Genomic DNA, 14,855 nt, shown 5'->3' with positions numbered 1-14,855 from the left:
GAGCAACGCAGAAACGAAAATGCTTGTAATGTAAATAAAACTGAAAAAACAGCTGCAGGCAGTCGCACAAGCACGCATGTAAATAAACACTCGCACACACACACATATATATATGTATAAGAGTATGTGTAAAACGCCGTAATCAAGCAATATATTCGCGGCGCGCCGCGGCGTTGCGCTCGTACGCCAGTTTATGACTTACTCAGCGTCGCCTTCGGCTGCTGCGGAGTTTGCTAATGATGCGGTTCTGTGATATATATATGTACATGTATATTGGTTGAGTGGATTCAGCTGCTGTTGTGTTCAATTTTTCTGCACCTATTGTGCTTCGGTGAGTATGCAAATATTTTGCATTTATTTATGCTTATTGAACTGCGTAACATTCGCGTTGCCACCGTTTTATCTCGGCGCTTCAGTTCACATTTGTTGCACTCAGCAATGATTTTTTATTTTTTTTTGTTGTATTTTTAGTACTTTTAAAGCATTTGTCTCCGTGTAATCACACAAGCAAAGATTTAACAAAGATTTTTTGACAAACTGTTTGAGCTGATAAAACTAATAGGCTGAACTGGGAGGGCTGTAGATCAAAAACTTTTCCAAAATAAGTGAGATCTTCGACTAAAAGAAAGTACTTTTTTAACCACTAAAAAAAATTTATATTTTTAATTAACATAAAACTTAATTAATTTAATAAATGATAATTAATCTAATTAATAATAATTAAATTTTTTTATTAAATTTTGAATGTTCTATATTTTAACCTATATTATTTTTTTAAGTAATATAAAATTTTAATTATAACAATAATAATTTATTCAAAATAATAAAAAATAATTATTAATTAAATTATTTCAAATTTAATTATTACTAAATTAATTAAAGTTTTATATTACTTAAAAATAATATTTTTTTACAGGTTGAAATATGGAAAATAAAGAACACTCAAAGATTTAATTAAATTACTAATTAAAATTTTTAAATAAATTTTTGAGTTTTCTTTACTTTAACTGCTGTAAAAATTTTTAATTTTTAGTCAATATAAAATTTTAATTAATTTAATTAATGATAATTCAAATTTTTATTCAAATTTTTGAATTTTCTATATTTAAACCGCTCAAAAAAATTGTTATTTTAAATTAGTATAAAACTTTAATTAATTTATTAAATAATGAATAATTTAATTCAGAATAATTAAATTTTTTTTAATTACAGTTTTGAATTTTCTATATTTTAACCGCTTCAAAAATTATTACTTTTACTTAATATAAAAATTTTAATTAATTTAATTAATAATAAATTAAATTTCATAATTAATTTTTATAATTTTCGCTAGCATTTAGCTTTAAACTGAAGAGCGACAAATAATAAAAGTGAATTCGAGTCTCGTTTTATCTCAGATGAAATTTACTCCTTCGAGAATGTATGCAACATAGTATAAGTCTGATTGTGATTTCAAAGAAAGAAATTGTAAAGTATATATTTAAACAAAGATATAAAATATTCTAGAAGCTGCAATGCATTATATTAATTTGTATACTATATTATATTTAACCCGATCTCCCTTCTTAAAGGAACCACAGTGCAATTCATGTTACGCATACGCACTGTCACACTATTTATTCAGAGCAATGCACTTATTATGCATTTTTCTTATAAGTACGCGCTAACATTCTTAAATGTGTGTTTGCTCGATTTTAAAAGCCAAAACGTATTTAGATGCAGTACGGAATTTGTTCTTTCTAGCTTTTCGAATTTAACTACTAATTTCGAATTATAGTTAATTTACAGTCATTTTGCGAATGCGATGTCAAAGGCTGCTTCTTGCTAATTTTGGGTTGCAAAAGACGAAAAAATAGCTACACGCGATGGCAAATTTTTAAACAGTAATTCGTAGCTTAGCTTAGCTCATCTGTTGCAAATTTTCTTCATATTTGTTGAGTAGTATTACTAATAATTAAAGAAGGATCTGAAATGAAGGTAGATTCAGTCACCAGAGTTTTGAAGATCTGATAGATAGGTAAGTGAACAGTACTCTAAGCCAAGAGATAGCGAAAAAGTATATATTTTTATAGTTAATAGGTTTATGAATGGCCAGATAAACTGAGTTAATAGCCGGAAAAGCTTGGCGTGAAGTATAAACCGTTCATAGTTAATTTCTAATAGTAATTTTTGTCTAAAGTGAGAGGCAACATTCTATAAGTGTTTCGAATGCATTGATATTGAATATTATATTACGCTGCCTCATTTTCATAACCTCGATTTTTTAAAGTACATACTTATCTCTACAAATGACGGTAACTTTGGTCTGGACTTTGTCAAAATAATAACCAATCTCCAACATCATTATTATTACATACAAATATTCGTTTGATTATCGCCAATTTTTTGACATTTTTCAAACAAATGTATATATCTTCAATTATCAATAAAATGTTGCCGCTAAATTCAGAAAACTGGAAAACAAAACCACGAAAAGACAGGCAAATAATTCAAACGGCATGCCACTTTATTTTAATATTTCAAATTAAAAGTAAAAAATGTGCGAAATTACTAAAATTTTGTGAAATAATAATATACACAATATGCTGGCACACTCTCTGTGATATATGCTAAATGTGCGCCTGTGTTTGTTGTAGTTGTTGTGTGCAAACGCAAAATGTGCGTTGTCATAAATCAGCGTACGCTTTGAAGGGCAAATTTTTTCACACAATTTTCTGCAAATATTTCGCTTCATAGACACACACACACTGACTGACATTCTCTTATAAACACACACACACGCATAGTGCTTCGTATACATTCGAATGCCTATTAATTACGGGCATCATGCAGCACTAAACGATTAGTAGTGGCATAAGCTTGTACAAGTACAGCAATTCATATAGTATAATGTTTATAATACATACAGACACACAGAGCTAATCTGTATATTTATGTTGTTTTTGTTGTTCAGCAAAAATTGTTTTTCGAATAAAAAACTGAAATGAAAAATTGTGCAGAACAAAGGGAAATGGCAAGTGTGATATATTAGTGTGCTTATGCTGCGGTACATAGTACTTATATATACAGTAATATATGTCGATATGTATTCTGAATGAAAATATATATAAGAACTAAATGAAATATGAAAAATGTTGTGCGAAAGTCAAATAAATATGTAAATAACATATAAATAAGGTCTAATCAATTATTTTTCTAAATGATAGATTTTGTTATACTTATATATCTCACATTATTATGTATGTATGTATGTAGGTGCGATCGGATTATGCTACGTCGCGTTAGGGTATAAGTTTGTGATTGCTTTTCACAGAACCACGTTAACTGCGGTTGTATGGAAGCTTTAATATCCTTCCCAAATTAAAAGTTTCCATACAAGAATTGGTCAGTTTGTATGGCAGCTATATGCTAAAGTGACTCGATCTGTGCAATTTCTTAGGATATTGTTCCGTTGCCTTAAGCAATAATCTGTGCCAAATTTCTTGAAGATATCTCGTCAAATGAAAAAGTTTTCCATACAAGCTCTTGATTCCAATCGTTCAGTTTGTATGACACCTATATATGCTATAGTGATACGATATCGCTGGTTCCCACAAATGAACAACTACTTGGGGCCAAAAGGTTCTGTGCAAAATTTCAGAAATTATGTGATGTATACGGAGTAGATTGGTGCCGGGAATTTCGATCATAAGGTTGCACCAAGTCCTGTAAGGACTCTTGAAACCAAAGTCAATGAAATAAAATCGTTGAATGATGCAAATCGCCGAGTAGCAACGCGAGAGATTGCTGGAGATTAAGTTTGTCTAACGCGACCATTCACAAGCACATAAAACGTTTTGGATGGATTCCTCATGTTCTTAAAAACAAAATTTGCTTCGTCGCCAAAGACTATGAATTGCTTATAAAAGTAATGATATAAATACTTTTGAAGCGCATTGTTACTGGCGACGAATACTGGGTTCTTAACAAGAATGTAAAGTGCAAGAGATCATGATCTGAAGAGAATGAACCAGCTCACACCACTTCGAAGGCGATAGTCTCCAAAAAAAGGTTATGTTGGCTGTTTGGAGGGATTTCAAAGAATGATTTATTGTATTTTACACGTTTGCTCGACAATACCACAATTAATTCTGCAAAGTATTGTGATCAGCTGGACAAATTGGGCAATACACTCAAACAGAAGTGGCCAGAATTACACTTAATTGAAAAGGTGTAGTGTTCCCTCAGAATAATACGAGACCTCATGCAAGTATGATAACTCGCCAAAAGCTTTTGCAACTTCAATGGAATGTGTTATTGAAAAGAAACCATTACATTGACATCCAATTATTTGAAAATCTATACAAAGGTAACAAATCATTAATTTTTGAAGATGATACTCTCATCTTAGCCCATATAACCACCGATATGAGGGTTTTTTTTAGCGATTCATCTATGATTTGAAGACCCATTCGCCATATTTTATTGATTGTAGCCGCGAAAATAGATATTTCATAGAACTGTACGGTGTGACAAAAAAATATCTGGAAATTGAAATGAAATTCCCAAAGTAAATGATATTTTCAGAAATAGTATTTGGCTAGGTTAATAGGACAGTCTTTAATTCCTATGCCATTTTTTATTACGTTAAGTTTGCCACGATATGTGTAACAGTCAAAAGGAAACACCAAAGACCCTATAAAGTTTTCATATATAGTAAAAGTATACGAAAATTGTAATTTGAATTTAAAAATATTTCCTTCCCTTTCCTTAATTACTGCGCCAAATATGAGCGCGATCCTTCAACCAGTTTGTTTGCAGTAGCTGCTTTAGTCGGAACACCGCAGTAGTGCGTGGGGAGTCTTACAATAGATAAAAATATCGAGCAAAGAATTTGTCTCAAATTTTGTATTTGTAACCAAATTTCGTGCGCGAAATCGAATCGTGGAAATGGTTTACAATTATTCAAAAACAGAAGTCTACAAGTAGTAAAAAACCTTCAAAGACGGTTGGGAAATCGTTTACCTGGAAACATTCTCGAATGGCCATATTGAGGCGTTTGCGTGGGAGTATCATGATCAACTGATGGAAATATTAAAAAAGTGAAGGACATGGTGCTTCACAATCGTCAGGCAGATGTTTGGGGTATAAAACACGTCGTCCGATAAAGCTGAATTTTTTCAAAAAACAGGTTTCTTTGCTTGATGGTGCGAATTCTAATCACACATTCATAAAGAGCATTATAACTGACGATGAGACATTGGTTTACGAGTTTGACACGCAAACAAATCCAGAATCATCGTAATGGAGGGAAAAGACGGGGCGAAACCAAAAACCCACGCCAAAGCCGCTCAAAAATTAAGGTGATGTTAATTATTTTATTTCGATATTCGCGTTTTGGTGCATCATTAATTTGTTCTGGAAGGACAGACGGTCAATAAGGAGCTCTATTTTGCCAGAACATCCGTCGAAAACGGACGGAATTTTGGAAGAAGAATTCATGGATTTTACACGATGATAAAGCACCAGCGCATCGAGCCATGATTGTGACCGAATTTAAAGCTAAAAATGCAATTAGTACCAACGATCAACTGCCATATTCACCAGATTTGGCTCAGTGTGATTTTTTCTTGTTCCCCAAACTGAAATTGCCGTACCGTGGAACCCGTTTTCAGTCGATCGAAGAGAAAAACAAAATTTGCTGAAGGAGCTAAAGGTCATCCCAAAAAATGCTTATTAAAATTGTTTCGAGGACTGGAAAAATCGTTGGCATATGAGTACTACATCTGGAGGGGACTGCTTTGAAGCCGACAAAATAAATATTGATGCATAATTAGATATCTAGCGCTTTAATTACAATTTTCGGGTACTTGTCATAACGTACATATACCGAGCAGGGTGAACAATGAGAGAGATTGATGCTATAACCATACGTGGGTATTGACGTTGGTTCATAAAGGTCCTTATCTATATATTACACTACTCAAACAAACTGAAAGAAAAATTTGTGATGTGCTAAGCGATTTTTGGGGTATTCGAGGTGACCTGTTTACGATTTTGAGTTCAACAATTTCCCAACACTTACAGCAATTTTTGTAATTTTAGTAAATGTTGGTTCTTTGACCATCCCTGGACTAAAACACAAACAATTCAACGTGTTAGGAAATTTTAATTATCAATTTCGGTTTTAGCAACCCAAAATTAGCAAGAAACAGCTTCTAACATCCCAGTCACAAAATGGCTGTAAACTAGAGTTATTAAATAAAAAAGTCAGCATCTGCGAAAAGAATGAAATTTAACCTAAAACTTATTATTTACAGAAATATTTTACATATAAGTATATGTCAAATGAACTCACAGCGTTTATGTAGACTTGAGACAAGTGGCAAGCAGCTGTTCGCAGTTGGCAAGTCGTTAGCTAAGAGAAGGACAACGAAAACAAGCACGAATAATCATTGCTGAAAAAAATGTGTATGCTGGACAAATACGAGCAAGAGATTTAAAAAATAGCGCGCAAAAGTTGCCAAAGAGAAATGTGAAAAACAAATTTACAATTTACCGCAAGCGAATACAGCGCACCACAAGCACACGCACCAAAAGAGAAGCAACAAATAAAATAATATTTGTAAAACATGAGAATTATATGCAGTGACAAATATTGTGCGCATAATGCGAATTAAAAAACACAGCAACAACAACAAGAGAAAATTTGAAAACAAAAAAATTAACAAGCAGCCACAACAGCAATCACGACAAGAACAATGATTGCAGCAACGATGTAACGCAAAGCAAAATGAAAGTATAAATTGTGCGCTTTGTCAAGGCTTAAGTGTTAGTGTGTGTGTGTAAGAGTATGGGGAAAATGTGCGAGCTGTGGGCAGCTTTTGACACCGCTTATTGACACCGGTGCCTGCCTGCCTGTCAGCTTGCTGCTTTGCTGGTGTTAGGTGGCTGGTGTGTGTAATGATCATTGCTCTGGTGTTGAGATTGTTGGTATTGTTGTTGGTGGTCAACAGCCGGCAGCCGTTAGTCAGAGCCACCCTCACGGCTGTTGACCGCGAAACGGCCTTACTGATAAGTCCATGCGTTGTTACTTGTTGGTGTTGTATGAATTTGCACATGTGCCATATGAGTAAAACATATACATACATGTGTGTATGTATAATATAGTATATGTACTATATCATGCATAGTATATACATACATATGTTAAAATCATTGATATATTTTTTTTATTTTTTTTGTGGCTTGTTTGGCTGGCAGCTTGTTGCTGCTGACTTTTTACACGCTTCTTTTCATTTGTTTATGTTCTCATTTACGTACTACTGAGTGCTGGTCAATGAGCGTACTCTTTCGTTGCAAAAAAATTTTGTCATTTTTTTCAATTTTAAGATTGCGGTAATTTTGATTAGAAAAATATGTTTACATGTTTTTTTGTGCACTGTGTTCGTATCATATTCGAAGTTGTGTTGGTGTTCATGGGTTGTTGATATACTTTATAATATTATCTTAATGTAGAGGAAGCTGTATATTCATAATACATATATGTACATATATATATATGTACTGTATATATATATACATATATATATGTATACACGTATGTTCCAAAGCAAAAATAGGTATATGGTAGACTTGAAAAAATCACGCAGATATCTTTAAAGTAAACAAAGTTGTATGAAAAGTTAACAGCTTTGTCCTTAAATGATTTCACAGAGTGGCGAAACGAACAAACAACTGGCATAAGTTAAATATATATGTAGAATCAAATAGAGACAGAATAACTAGCTGTTGGTAATACCTTTTAATGAAGTGTTCACAAGCTCTCTTGTACTGTATGCAAATAAGATAATAATTATACAAGATAGTTAAGATAACTTCATTTCCTGCCGCATTTGCTTTTATTCACAAACTGTCAGTTAATATTTTTGCAATTGAAAATTCAAAATTACAAAAATGAGAGCGTCAAATAACTTAAAACACAAATTTTGTATCATAAAATTGAAAATCGAAAATTGGACTCAACGAATGGACCATCTGAGACGTAGACACGACCAACATTTTAAAGAGGTAATTTTCTAATAGTAAATGCCAAAAAATATTCTTTCGGATGATAATAAACATTCCCCAATAAATTTGAAGTTTCAGTGTTTTTTCTTTAAAGCAGTAGGGAACTTAGAAATAGAAAAGAACCAAATATACTAAAAATATATATATATTTTTGAAATTTATATTTTATTTCTTAAACTCCTTCTAAAAACATATTTATTTTTTTTTAAATTTCTCTAAATTTCCAGTTAAAATATATTAAAAATTTAAAAAATAATATTTTATTAAATTAATTTTTAATTTAAAAATTTCTAAAATTCCAGAAAAAAACTTAATAAAAATTTTCGAAAAGCATACATTTTTAAATTTAGTTTTTTAATTAAATTTCTCTAAAATTCCAGTTAAAATAATATTAAAAATTTTCAAAAATAATATTTTTAAATTTATTTTTATTTAAAATTTTCTAAAATTCCAGATAAGAAAATTTAATAAACATTTTCAAAAATCATATATTTTAAATTTAGTTTTAATTAATTTCTCTAAAATTCCAGTTTAAAAACATAATTTAAAAATTTTCAAAAATTAATATTTTTTTCAAATTATATTTTTTATTTAAAATTTTCTAAAATTCCAAAATCTATACGAAGAATATTAAAATTTTCAAAAATAATACAAAATAATATTTTTAATTTTAAATTTAAATAAAAAATTTTTTTCATTAAATAAATAAATTTTAAAATTTAAAATTTAAAAATAACGAACTTTGTTCAAAACTAATATATTTCGTTTATTTTTTATTTCGATTTTTCTGAAATTCCAGTTAAAAAAATATTAAAATTTTCGAACACAAAATTTTTTGAAACTTATTTTTAGAATAAATTTCTTTGAAACTCCTGTTCAAAAAATATTGAAAATTTTCAAAAATTTATAAAAATTAATTCCAAAATTTTGTACATGAAATATTGGGGGTACTCACACCGTCGTAAAGCATCGTAAAATTATAAATTTTTACACTTGTTTGAAAAAATTGTTGTTGGATTTCTTATAAAAATGAGTTTATACATTTACAATTCCCAATGCTATGTTTTCGAATCGTTATAACTTATAACTTTATCAGACTTGTGAAAACCCTCAATATTTTTTAAACTTATTTTTGATTTAAAATTTTCTAAAATCCCTGTAAAAATGTTTTTGAAAATTTTCAAAATTTCATAAAATTAATGCCAACATATTTTATATAAAATTTTTCAAAAAATACAGAATCTTAATTTCAAAACTAATTTTTGAAAATGTGAAAATGTTTTGTTTTTAATAATTAAATAATTTTCTTAAGATTTTTTTTACTAACCATTTATCAAACAGTTGCCATAATTTCCAACAATCTTGCGGCGTAGGCAATTACAAACGCTTCAGTTGTAAATTATTTTCGAAACAGGTTAATTTTTGGTTTAATTTTGCACGTTTCTGGTGTTGCGGGAATAAATTCCGTTGTGCATTAAACTGATCACTTATATTCTTAACCAATAAATATGCCGTTAAACAACGCACTGCAGTATTTTTATGTGACTTATTTATGAGTTGTGGGAATTGCGGGAATTGTCTGGTCGTTCATTATTTAAGCTTTCGCTTTTTGTCTGCTGTCATGTCTCGTCTGCGCGCACTAAAAGAAATATTTCATAAAATATTTTTATTTTATTACTTTATGCGTTCGTTTAGTATTGACCCGCGCGATTTCTTGCCCGTAGATTTTTGTTGTTGATTTCTTTTCAAGTTTACCGCGCGCAAAAAATTCGTTTTTTTTAACAAAATTATTATTATTTTTTTCACTTTATTTATTTTGCTGCCAAATTATTGCAAACACACAGTTATATTATTTTGTTGAATTTTCATATATATGCTTTCTTTTAGTTTAACATTAGTAATGATTTCTTGTTCATCGCATGCCGAAAATCCGTGAGTAACTGAGCATTTCCTCATAACACCAAACATTTTTATATCGGCAGTGCGTTGTCTGGTGGATGTGTGTGTGTGTGTGGCGTTTGTTGATTGAGCGCCAATGAGTGGCTGTCCGCCATGGCTCCAAGCGTCAGGCAAACGAAGGGACTAAAATACTATGTGACCACAGCATGCCACAGCGAATATGTTGGGGGTTTGCTACGTACAGAATTTTCACTCAATTTCATACAAGAAATTAGCGGCATAAGCGCTCAACTCAACTCAGCGACGACAAAGAGCAAACGAGCAGTGAAATTAACAGCAACAGCATCCACTCTGACTGTTACAGTGCTGTTACACTGGGTCAGTGTTAACGTTTTTTGTGGACCACTTTTTACTTTAATATAATATGTAGAGCAGTTTAAACGAATAATTTAATATTTTATAAAATATTTCCTTAAACATTTGCTTTATTTTTATGGCACAGCGTTCTGCGATTTCTAAGTGAATTGCTATTATGCTATTATGAGTAAACTTTTAATTAAAATGGATTGCAAAAAGAAAATAGCGTCATTTCAATAACATTAAATTTAAACTATTTTTTTTTTAATCTTTGAAATTTTTCTTTGTATCTCATTTTGTTTGGCCAACCTGTACGCCTCAAATCAGCAGTTTATTCTGCCTGTTGCTGTTAACAATGTTATATTCGCTTGCTCATTTATTTAGTTAACCTTTTCACTCAGTTTCACTACTCTTTGAGCCTTTTATTATCTTAAATAGAATTTATAAGTGCAAGACACTCGTTGTTGAAAACAACAAATACATAGGCATGCTAACTAATTGCTCTGACAGGTGTTCCTGCTGACAGGTGAAAGTAGCTAAGACTTTGATTGTTTATTTCCTTAAATTGAGTCATTGTTAAAAGAAATTTGCGATAAATTTTATAACCATTTTTTTATAAAAATATTTATTTTATAACAAATAATATGTTATCTATTTACTTAAAATAAAGTAATTATATTTTTTGCTTGACAATCCACAACAATGGTTCTACAATGTTCTAGTTTTCATTCCAGTTGAAATCGCATATATTTATGATCTATTTAGATTTTTCAAAGTTGTGGGCCTCAAAAGTCATATATGAACTTTAACTGAATTTTGTATGAAAACTAAATAAAGACTAGAAAAAGTAAAGTATATACCTCAAAAAGGAGATGAGAAATATTCAACAGATTTACCGCACTGTAAAATATGCTCTTTTCCCCAATCTCAAAAGTATATTGACCAAAAAAGTCTATTTCCGGCTCGAAGGACCATATAGAAAGCTCGGTACGCTTAATACTCACGTCTACCGACACTCACCTTTGTTGGGAACTTATAGCGAACGTGGATGTGATGCGTGATGCGTGTATGCGCGCGGTTGAAGAACAAAAAAGTGCCGGTCGCCGTCCGTCGGTCCCTTTTGTTAATTATGTCCGATGTCCTCGTGTGTGGTGTATGATGCAGGTGTGTTGAGTGTGAGGTGTGGATGATGAATATGGTGTATGTAGATGTGTTGAGTATGATGTGTGGATGATATGGATGGTGTGAAGATGTGGTGTGTTGTGTTAGAATTAGAGGGGGGCGCAGAAGCTCATTTAACCACATACTTTCTGAAGGCGATGGAAAAATTTTTAGTCGCCTATAATATATTAGGTTTCTATGGGCTAACATATCGAAAGCACAGCACGCTACGGGGGGTAGATACATGGAGACTGCACTTCACTCGTCAAACCTAAATATAAAAAGAGTTCTAGATCATAAGGAATATACGTACTCTGAGCGTCTTTCTTTACATAAGAGAAGTATTCAACAACGTCTTCAATAACACCTCAATCGTTAACAGCCTGGAGGCACCAGCTGGAGACCACTGTAATGGCATGGATAAAGACTGAACTGCAGGAGGATTACTGCGGAATGCATCGAAGGAAGATGGCTCAGATTAGCGCAAACAGGAAATACTCAGCGGATGTATTGTCAGCACTTCCATGGTCACTTGTAGGCCTAATGGACTTCTGAAAAAAACTTTAAAGAAACGCACCTAAACTGGAAGCCTGTGCAGACGACAATATATTGTTGACAGGGAAGTATCAAGACGCAAACAGTAAAACAGTATGGATGAACAGCGCTCTAAGAATAATACACCGATGGGCGATATCGGCCAACCTAGATGAAATTGCTGATAAGACGGATATCGTATTCTTCACAAGGAGGTACAAAATCCCGATTTGGAAACTTAAGAAGCTCAATGGGATTACTTTAACAATTTAAAACCATACCAAGTACTTGGGAATAATTTTAGATAACAAACTGACGGGGAAACTCAATGTGGAAGTAAGGGGGGGAAAGGTCAATGGTACTCTATACGCATTTAAGAAGATGCGTCAACATGGGACGTTATACTTATGTTACACGGCGGTAGTTCATGCAATCGTACTCTACAGTGTTTTGGTGTAGTGAATCGCTACGAGTAGAATTTCATACAGAAAACCGTTCGAGCAAATACAACGCCTTGCTGCTCTCTGCATTACGGGAGCCCTAACAATCACTTTAACGGCTGTGAAGGGTTAATCAACCTACCACCAATCAACATTGCATTGGAAACGTCTTTAGAAAAATCAGCAGAGTTCGGAGAACTCACCACAAGGATAAGTCATAGCTTAATAAGCAGGCAGTGGGTGTATAAAATAGACCACATACACTCCAGATTTATTTTAGAGCGAAGGTTTCATATGAGTGACATTCGACTCCATAGCTAAAGGTGTGGGAGCCGGAATCTATTGCTCGGAGCTGGATTTTAGGCTTCCTTTCAAGCTTCTAGAAGACTGTAGTATCTACCTGGTGGAAGTATTTTTCGTTCAGGATTATGAATAAGATAAATCACAAAGCACCAAACAACATATAAAAGATAAATACGACTATATACTATACGTCAATAGGCAAGCGGCAATTAAGACAAAAATCTCACATCACATTACGTCAGAAAATGTCACTAGAAACAGAAGGAAAGTGCATGTATATATAATCGGTTCCAGGTCACAAGAGCGTTCCAGGGAAACAAAATAGCTGTTGAAACTGCCAAAAGTGCCAGCCGTCTGGCATCTGACCCACTATATGACTTAATGAAATTTTTGAAAAGGATGCCAACGGAACAGGGCGAGATTGAATATCTTTAAGACATGCAGGTTCGCCAAGATCACGTCGAAGAGGTCCGAAGAACAATTCGCATGTTTTTTACTCGCACGGTCTTGAAAAACACAGAAACTTTAAATTTAATGGGGAATGGGGGGTCGGAAGTATATATTTTGGCTTTTATTTTGTGAAGATTATCTTTTTCAAATGTTGACCGCGGCCGCACGGTTGTTGGCCTAAAGACAGGTCACAATAATATAACAATTGAGCTCAAATTGAAATTTATCTCCACCTGGCATTTTTAAGGGCATGCTGTGGAAGCCGGTCAGTAAAAATTCACATTATCTGAAATATTCAAGATATTTATTACAAAAATTCAGGTTCACTTTGCTAAACTTATGGTCAACATAATCGGCCTATTGAGCTTACTATTCGCAACACCATCACCCATCTTGAGACCCAGCATTCGTTATTGTATAATATTCCACCGAATAAACCACGTTCAGCACGCAGTGAAAAAAAATTAGCAGCTAAAAGTGTACACGAAACGTGGTGAGTCGATTCGCAGAAACTTAGACAGACGTATGGAATGACTTGGCGCATTTTACGTCGAGATCTCAAATTTTTTCCCTTGGGGATATGTAAAGTCTAAAATCAATGCGGACAATTCCGCTTCGATTCAGGCCTTGGAGCAACACATCACGCGAGTCGTTCGCCAGTTACCAGTCGAAATGCTGGAACGAGTCATCGAAAATCGGACTCAACAGATGAACTATCTGAGACGTAGCCGCGGCCAACATTTGAAAGAGATAATCTTCAAAAAATAAATGCCAATAAACTTGAAGTTTCTATGTTTTTTCTTTAAAAAAGTAGGGAGCTTCGAAATGGATCACCTGTCAATAAATAATTTTTTTAAAGGAGCCATTGATACAATAGTCGATTTAAAATAGCTTAAACTTGTAGAACCTCCAACCTATTGAAAGTTAAACTAAACCATCATCTAACAAGTGTGTGATCTGCTACAGTGTTTTATTCTTACAAGAATAATTCGAGTAATTTTTCTCCGCACTAAAGATGAATGCAAACTAACCTGCCATTAACCATAACTGCTTAGTAAAAGGCAAACAATATGAATTTTAAATGATTATGCAAAAAGCATAGTTAAAGTATTTACAATAAAAGACAATAGTTTTAGTTTTCGCACGACCTCTTCATATCTTCACACCGCATAATTGAATAAAGAAACGCTTAATGCAAGCACTTTTTAGAATCACCACAACCGCTGAAGTAATCAGCTAAGGAAACAATTACCTTTTACAATGTAAAGAAAAGTCATAAATTTTACTAAAACTTAGACACGATTTTATGCTACCTGCACAATCACAAGGCTAAGTTCATAATTACTGAAAAAGTGATCTCTGACACCATTTGAAGTATGCATAAGACACCTTTTTTTTATTAAATTATGATAAATATTTTAATTGGCATAAAATTTGCGTCAAACTAACTAGTGCAACCTTGAGTGGTTACAAGTCGTTTGTTGAGCTGCGCTTGCGCAAGCTGTCACCGCACCGGGCCACAATGTCATTTACATAATATCCAATAACCAATGGGTTATTTATCATAACAAACACAGGTGTTTGCATAGATTTCCCTGCAATTAAGTATTAGCTTTTTGAATTTATTAAGTTAGTTTGCAAATAAATACTATTAACAAACAA

The 14,855-nt window shown here is 32.6% G+C and overlaps 1 protein-coding gene across 1 annotated transcript in view; it reads right to left on the bottom strand.

Annotated features, from left to right (window-relative positions):
- Positions 1-14,855, bottom strand: part of LOC120766837 (organic cation transporter protein-like) — an 84,137-nt gene that overhangs the window by 47,549 nt on the left and 21,733 nt on the right. The gene's annotated exons all lie outside the window — the stretch shown is intronic.

Source organism: Bactrocera tryoni, chromosome 1 (assembly GCF_016617805.1).
Source record: "Bactrocera tryoni isolate S06 chromosome 1, CSIRO_BtryS06_freeze2, whole genome shotgun sequence".
Taxonomy (NCBI): domain Eukaryota; kingdom Metazoa; phylum Arthropoda; class Insecta; order Diptera; family Tephritidae; genus Bactrocera; species Bactrocera tryoni.
Note: the sequence above shows the minus strand (reverse complement) of the source record. Positions and strands in the feature narration are given on the sequence as shown.